This window comes from Notolepis coatsorum (assembly GCF_963971535.1).
Source record: "Notolepis coatsorum genome assembly, chromosome: 20".
Taxonomy (NCBI): Eukaryota; Metazoa; Chordata; class Actinopteri; order Aulopiformes; family Paralepididae; genus Notolepis; species Notolepis coatsorum.
This window is the reverse complement of record NC_140184.1, coordinates 25,436,114-25,442,151: the sequence shown is the minus strand read 5'-3', so window position 1 is coordinate 25,442,151 and position 6,038 is coordinate 25,436,114.

Below are 6,038 nucleotides of genomic sequence, written 5' to 3'. Positions count from 1 at the left end.
TCTCCCAGACCGACTGTGGGGGGTAAGTGCGCAGCGACCAGGAAGGGGATTGGGAATTGGCATAACGACTAACATTGGGATGGGAGAAAATCGGAGGAAAATGGAGGGGGGAAAAGATCAATAAAAAAAAAATTAGTGCTGTCAGGCGATTAAAAAAATTAATCTAATTAATTACAGGATTTGTAATTAATTAATCTAATTAATCGCATTTTAATCGCATTACCATTTTATGCCTCATATTCTATATTCTATAATCATATTTCAAATTGCATGTGTCCGGATGGCAGAATTCAGTACTGTATCTACAAAACCTTCTGTTTAATCATCTTCCATCTATTAATTTGCTTAGATTTTTCAGGTCTGGTCAATTTGAGCATGGTGTTATTCACAGTCAAAGATAAAAAAAAATGTATTGATATTCTCATTTGGTTCATTACAATTTACTCAAAATAAAATGTTCATTCAATCAATCACCGCGCAGATTGATTGATTGAATGAAAATGTTATTAACAGATTGCAGAATGGGTACAATACAGTACGGCTCAATACACACAATTGTTAAGGGAATGCAGACCAGAGAAAGACTTTCGTCTTGTTTACATCAGGGTCCCCCATTTTCAATTCATAATGAATTGTAAGTAAGGGTGCAACTTGCACCGTACAATCCATTCTTTGTGGATCTAGCCCACAGTATTTCTGACACTGGGAATACATTCCCTGAGATTCATAGATGTCCCTAGAATCAGATACCAAGAACATGCAAATGGACCATATTAAAAAAAATCTGTAGATGTGTATTCTACATGCTTATGGAATGAATGAGATACAAAAAAAAAAGTATTATTAAAAAAAAAAAAAAAAAAAAAATGTAATTAATTTTGAGTTAATTTTCATAACGCGATTATTTGCTGTGTAATTAATTAATCTAATTAACGCGATAAACTGACAGCCCTAAAAAAAATATATATATATATATATATATATACATTATACATACAGTACGTTTAAGCAGCAAAATCCTGTATTAGCTACTACACAGACCAACAGATCAATGACATTTTTTACAAAGTGCAGCAATTTTAGGAATAATATATAGCGCAAAGGACCTTTTGTAAACTCAAGCACGTTCAAGGTAAAAGTAAAACGCAGTACTTTCAAGTACATTCCAGAACAGTTGACCATTGGAAAAAAGAACTCTTGATTGATCTCAATTTCTATTATTTAATTTTTTTATGAACAAACCAGACTAAGAAATTTTTTATTTGCGATTTATTATACTTTACATTCATGAGTCTTGTCTCCTTTGAAAGGTAACATCCTTTTTACAACTTATTTTTTTACTTTTAATTCTTTCTGTAGTTAATTAATCGAAATTAATGCGATAAAGTCCCAGCCATAGTTTACATTATAATATAAAATATACAGTAAAATATACAGAAGTCTACAGTAAGTGTAATATTGAACAGTGTTGTTTTAAAAGTAAAAGTCCAGGAAGATGGTAACTGTCACCCTGTGCTCAGTGATGCAGTGAGGCACAGTGATGCATTGTAAAGTCTGATGGCTGTCGGAATGAAGGACTTCCTGTGCCGTTCAGTGCTACATCTCGGGAGTTAAGTCTAGCACTGAACATGCTCCTCCTGTCAGCCAAGTCTGTGTATAGTGGGTGGGAGGGGTTGTCCCTGATGGCCTGGAGCTTAGCAAGGCTCCTCCTCTCCGCCACCACCGCTAGAGAGTCCAGCTCCACCCCAACCAGGCCCGGCGCCATGGGCGGGCATTAGGGGGCCGGGCCCGCCCACTGAGTCAGCTGTGCCCACCCTGGTAAAAAAAAAAAACGTTTGAAAACGAGAATTAGTTTTCTACCCTCAAGAACGTCTTTACAGAACATCGCCTTAGTATGCTTCATCGACGCAAGGCCAATTTAATTCAGTTGGCATTTGAGAAGGACTTAACAAAAAAGTTCAGGAATGAGTGGAAGGGCAGTGTTTTAAAGGGGAACTATTTTACTATTTCTTTCACTATTTGGGCACTTTTACACAATTCCTGTGAGTTTATGGAACACCTCTGTAATTATATATTTTTTTTAATTCATTGTTTTGTATTTCTAATCAAGTCCTCAAAAACAGCATTTTTCTACCTGAAGATCTTAAGCTGTTTTGAGGCTGGGCTCCTAAACCACTGTGTGTGGCCGTCGCGCGTCGCGGCATCTGGGACATTAACATGCAGCGGTGTCTCTCTAACATCACAAATCATCACATTTTCAGATGACTCAGTTCAGTGAGGGTGAATATTGTGAGAGGAGAATTGGAAGAATGCGCCAATATGAGAATTAGAGACATAGATCATATTAATATAAGTCCACATAGCTATCCCTGGATAGTTTAGTAAACAGACTGCTCACCTGGATACAGTTTAGTAAACAACCGGCACACCTTCACGCTCCCTCACCCCCTCACCCCTGACACACAGTAGGCTACTCCGTGCCAAGCACGTAACATTTTTCGGATTGTCATATATTTCACAGGAGAGCATACTGAGACTAGTAAGAATATACCCTGAGCTTCATGTCTAGGAAAAGCACATTTATCATTGTTTTTGCAAAGGATTTACAATTGCCCATTGTCTGCTATTGTAGCCCAGTGAAATGATGGTCTCTATGCGTCAGGTACATGGTAGACAGACCGCGAATAGGGTCTAAGGTCCAAAATAGCGAAGCTATCCTTTAACTCAATTCCTTCACCACAACAAAGCCTATGAGTTAATCATGTTCATGCATTAACATTGGACATTTAATATTTGTATTGTTTTTAATAACATGGAGTCAGGGAAGAAGATTTTATAAGCTATGATTGTCTGGCAACTTGTTACACATGGGGCGACAGTGGTTCGGGAGGTAGAGCAGTCGTCTGGTAATCCGGAGGTTCCCGGTTTGATTCACTTTGTGCTTCGGGGAGAAAGGCTGGTCTGTTGTGCTGCCTCTCTGTATATACACTCAAATGAACACAAAAATCTATAAAAACGTGAAAACAAATTGTATTTTGTGTGCACGATGTAGTAAAACGTGGCCTCGATTTAATTTGTTCTTCTTCTCTCTATGGCCACTTCAGGGCTCCATTAAAAAAGAAGTGCTAATTGGCTGTGACCTTTAGGCCCCCTATCACCTTCACACATACACACTTGACTCCCTGCCCAATGTCAGCCTCCTAGGGCAAAACCCATGGCCTCTAGCACTAGAACAGCCATGGAGAAAATGTCACTGATTCCCGCCGGAAGGGGTCAGATGACCCCACAGTTTATATGAGAAAAATAAACAGTGTAAACTATATAATTACCTCTTAATATAAAAATATGAGGTTTACCACAGGTTTGAGTGACAAAAAAAAAGAAAAGAGAAAAAAATAATAATAAATACAAATATTATAATTTTTTTTTTTTGGGATGGAAGAGCCACACATTGACGGGCATAGAGCCACATGCGGCTCGCGAGCCATGGGTTGGCCACCCCTGCGCTAGAAGATCGCAAAGTGCTGTGACTTTCCACATATATATTCCATATATATGTGGAATAACGTGCTAATTACATTTTCCTGAAGTCATTTCGAAATTTCAGAAACCGTGCCAGATAAAACGGGTACTTTTAGGAAAAGTCATTGAGTGACAGAGCTGGAGCTCGACAGAGTGACGAGGATACATTTATTGAAAATGCCTAGGGGTCATTTGGTCAAAGAACGCCGGTCCGGGAATCGAAGCCGGGTCGGCCGTGCCGCGACGCAGCGCGCTACGTGGTTCGCCACTCGGGCGCCCCGTATATGAGAAACATTTAATAGAAAGTTAAGCCCAACCAGATACATGCACGTTTCAACAATGGAGAGTCACTCAGTAAGTGACATTGGCTCATATCGGCCGACCAAAAACGTGGATGTTCTGAGTTTAAACCCATACATTTATGAGAAAAAGCTCTTGCACATAAATGGTGCATTTTATATACCACTTTTATCCAAAGCGCTTTACAATTTTTGTTCCTCACATTCACCCATTCACTCACACATTCACACACCGATGGCAGAGGCAACCTGCCCGGGAGGAGCGGGAATCGAACCTAGAACCTTCCGACTACCTCCTGAGCCAATGGAAGAGCTGGTGGAGAGTGTGTTTTCTCACTGAACAGCCATGAAGGCTTTAGGCCTTTAGGCTAATTAATACCACATTGGATGTACAATTGTCACGTGTCACTAAATCCTTCCTTCGTTGCGTGAGCTCAATCTTGAGGGGAGCAGATGCATTTTTTGATATACAGTTAGATAAATAGTCTACAGCCACATGTATATAGCATAACCAGTATGCAGTATACTGCCTTTTGTTGGAAATAAAATGTTATTACTTTTGATTGTAGGCTAATGGTCCGTATCCATGTAGTCATAGCGTGTAAGCTAGCTAGCACGCTGCGGGTCTCTCTCTCTGTACTGCACGCACAGAGATGTGAAGGGTATAGCCTACCTATCTTCTTGTTTGACTCTGGGGAAGCTAATCAGTCTTTTCTCAGAATAATAATAATTTTTTTATTTTAACTTACAATGGTTGTTGAAAGGTCTAGCTAACCTATAGTGAATCTCTTTTTCTAAATGTACCACCCTCAGCAATCTACCGCTACACAGCTGTGGCGGGAGAGTTCTTTATGATGCGTTGCCCTGGGAGCCAGGACAGCGAGGAGGTGGTGTGGTCCAGGGTCGGAGGAGGAGATATGAGTGTACACCCATCCACTGACACCGGGAGGAACAGACTCCTCCAGTTCTCAGCAATTGAAATGAAGGACTCTGGAAATTACAGCTGCCTGACAGGGTAAATCATTATCTTGATTATGATTATTCCTGTTAAGTGTATATAGGGCATATCTACAGTACATCACTAGCATCATGGTGGTGCAGTGGTTAGCAGGAAGCACAAGGGTCCTGGGCAGGGATTGAAGATGGATGGGGGGGGGGGGGGGGGGGGGGGGGGGCAGTTTCCTCCCACACCATTTCGGCTCAAACAAGGGACTAAACACGTTTCGCAATCATGCCACAACAATGTGGAACGCCCTACCCACAGCCGTAAAATAATGTGAATCCCTACCCTCCTTCAAAATCGCTCTCAAAGAGAACCTACGGGTGGCTGCAATTAGAAACTGGCCCGTTAAATGTCCAACCTGGTCTGCATCCTATTAACAATTGTTTGTATTGAGCCGTACTGTATTGTACCCATTCTGCAATCTGTTAATAAAGTTTTCAATCAATCAATCAAAAACCATAAAGGACATAATATAAGATAAGATAAGATAAGATAAGATAATCCTTTATTGATCCCCTAGGGGAAATTCGGGTGTCAAAGCAGCATGGGGGTGGGGTACAATACAATTCAATACAATTCAATACAATTCACAGATAAGAAACACTGCTCTACGGTGTTGAGGTGTACTAGTTTATCAGGATAAGAAACACTGCTATAGCTTATCAGGATAAGAAACACTGCTCTACAGTGTTGAGGTGTACTAGCTTAGCAGGATAAGAAACACTGCTCTACAGTGTTGAGGTGTTCTAGCTTAGCAGGATAAGAAACACTGCTCTACAGTGTTGAGGTGTTCTAGCTTAGCAGGATAAGAAACACTGCTCTACAGTGTTGAGGTGTTCTAGCTTAGCAGGATAAGAAACACTGCTCAACAGTGTTGAGGTGTACTAGCTTATCAGGATAAGAAACACTGCTCAACAGTGTTGAGGTGTTCTAGCTTAGCAGGATAAGAAACACTGCTCAACAGTGTTGAGGTGTACTATAGCAGGATAAGAAACACTGATCTACATGTGTACTAGCTTAGCAGGATAAGAAACACTGCTCTACAGTGTTGAGGTGTACTAGCTTATCAGGATATTGTATATATAGTAATATAAAATATAATAATAATAATAATTTTGCTCTTATGTCATGCTCAGGTTGAAATTCCGCCCTGTTCCCACCTAAATGTGCAAAATGGCCAATGTGTGAACATGGTCAATATGAACTATTTTTAT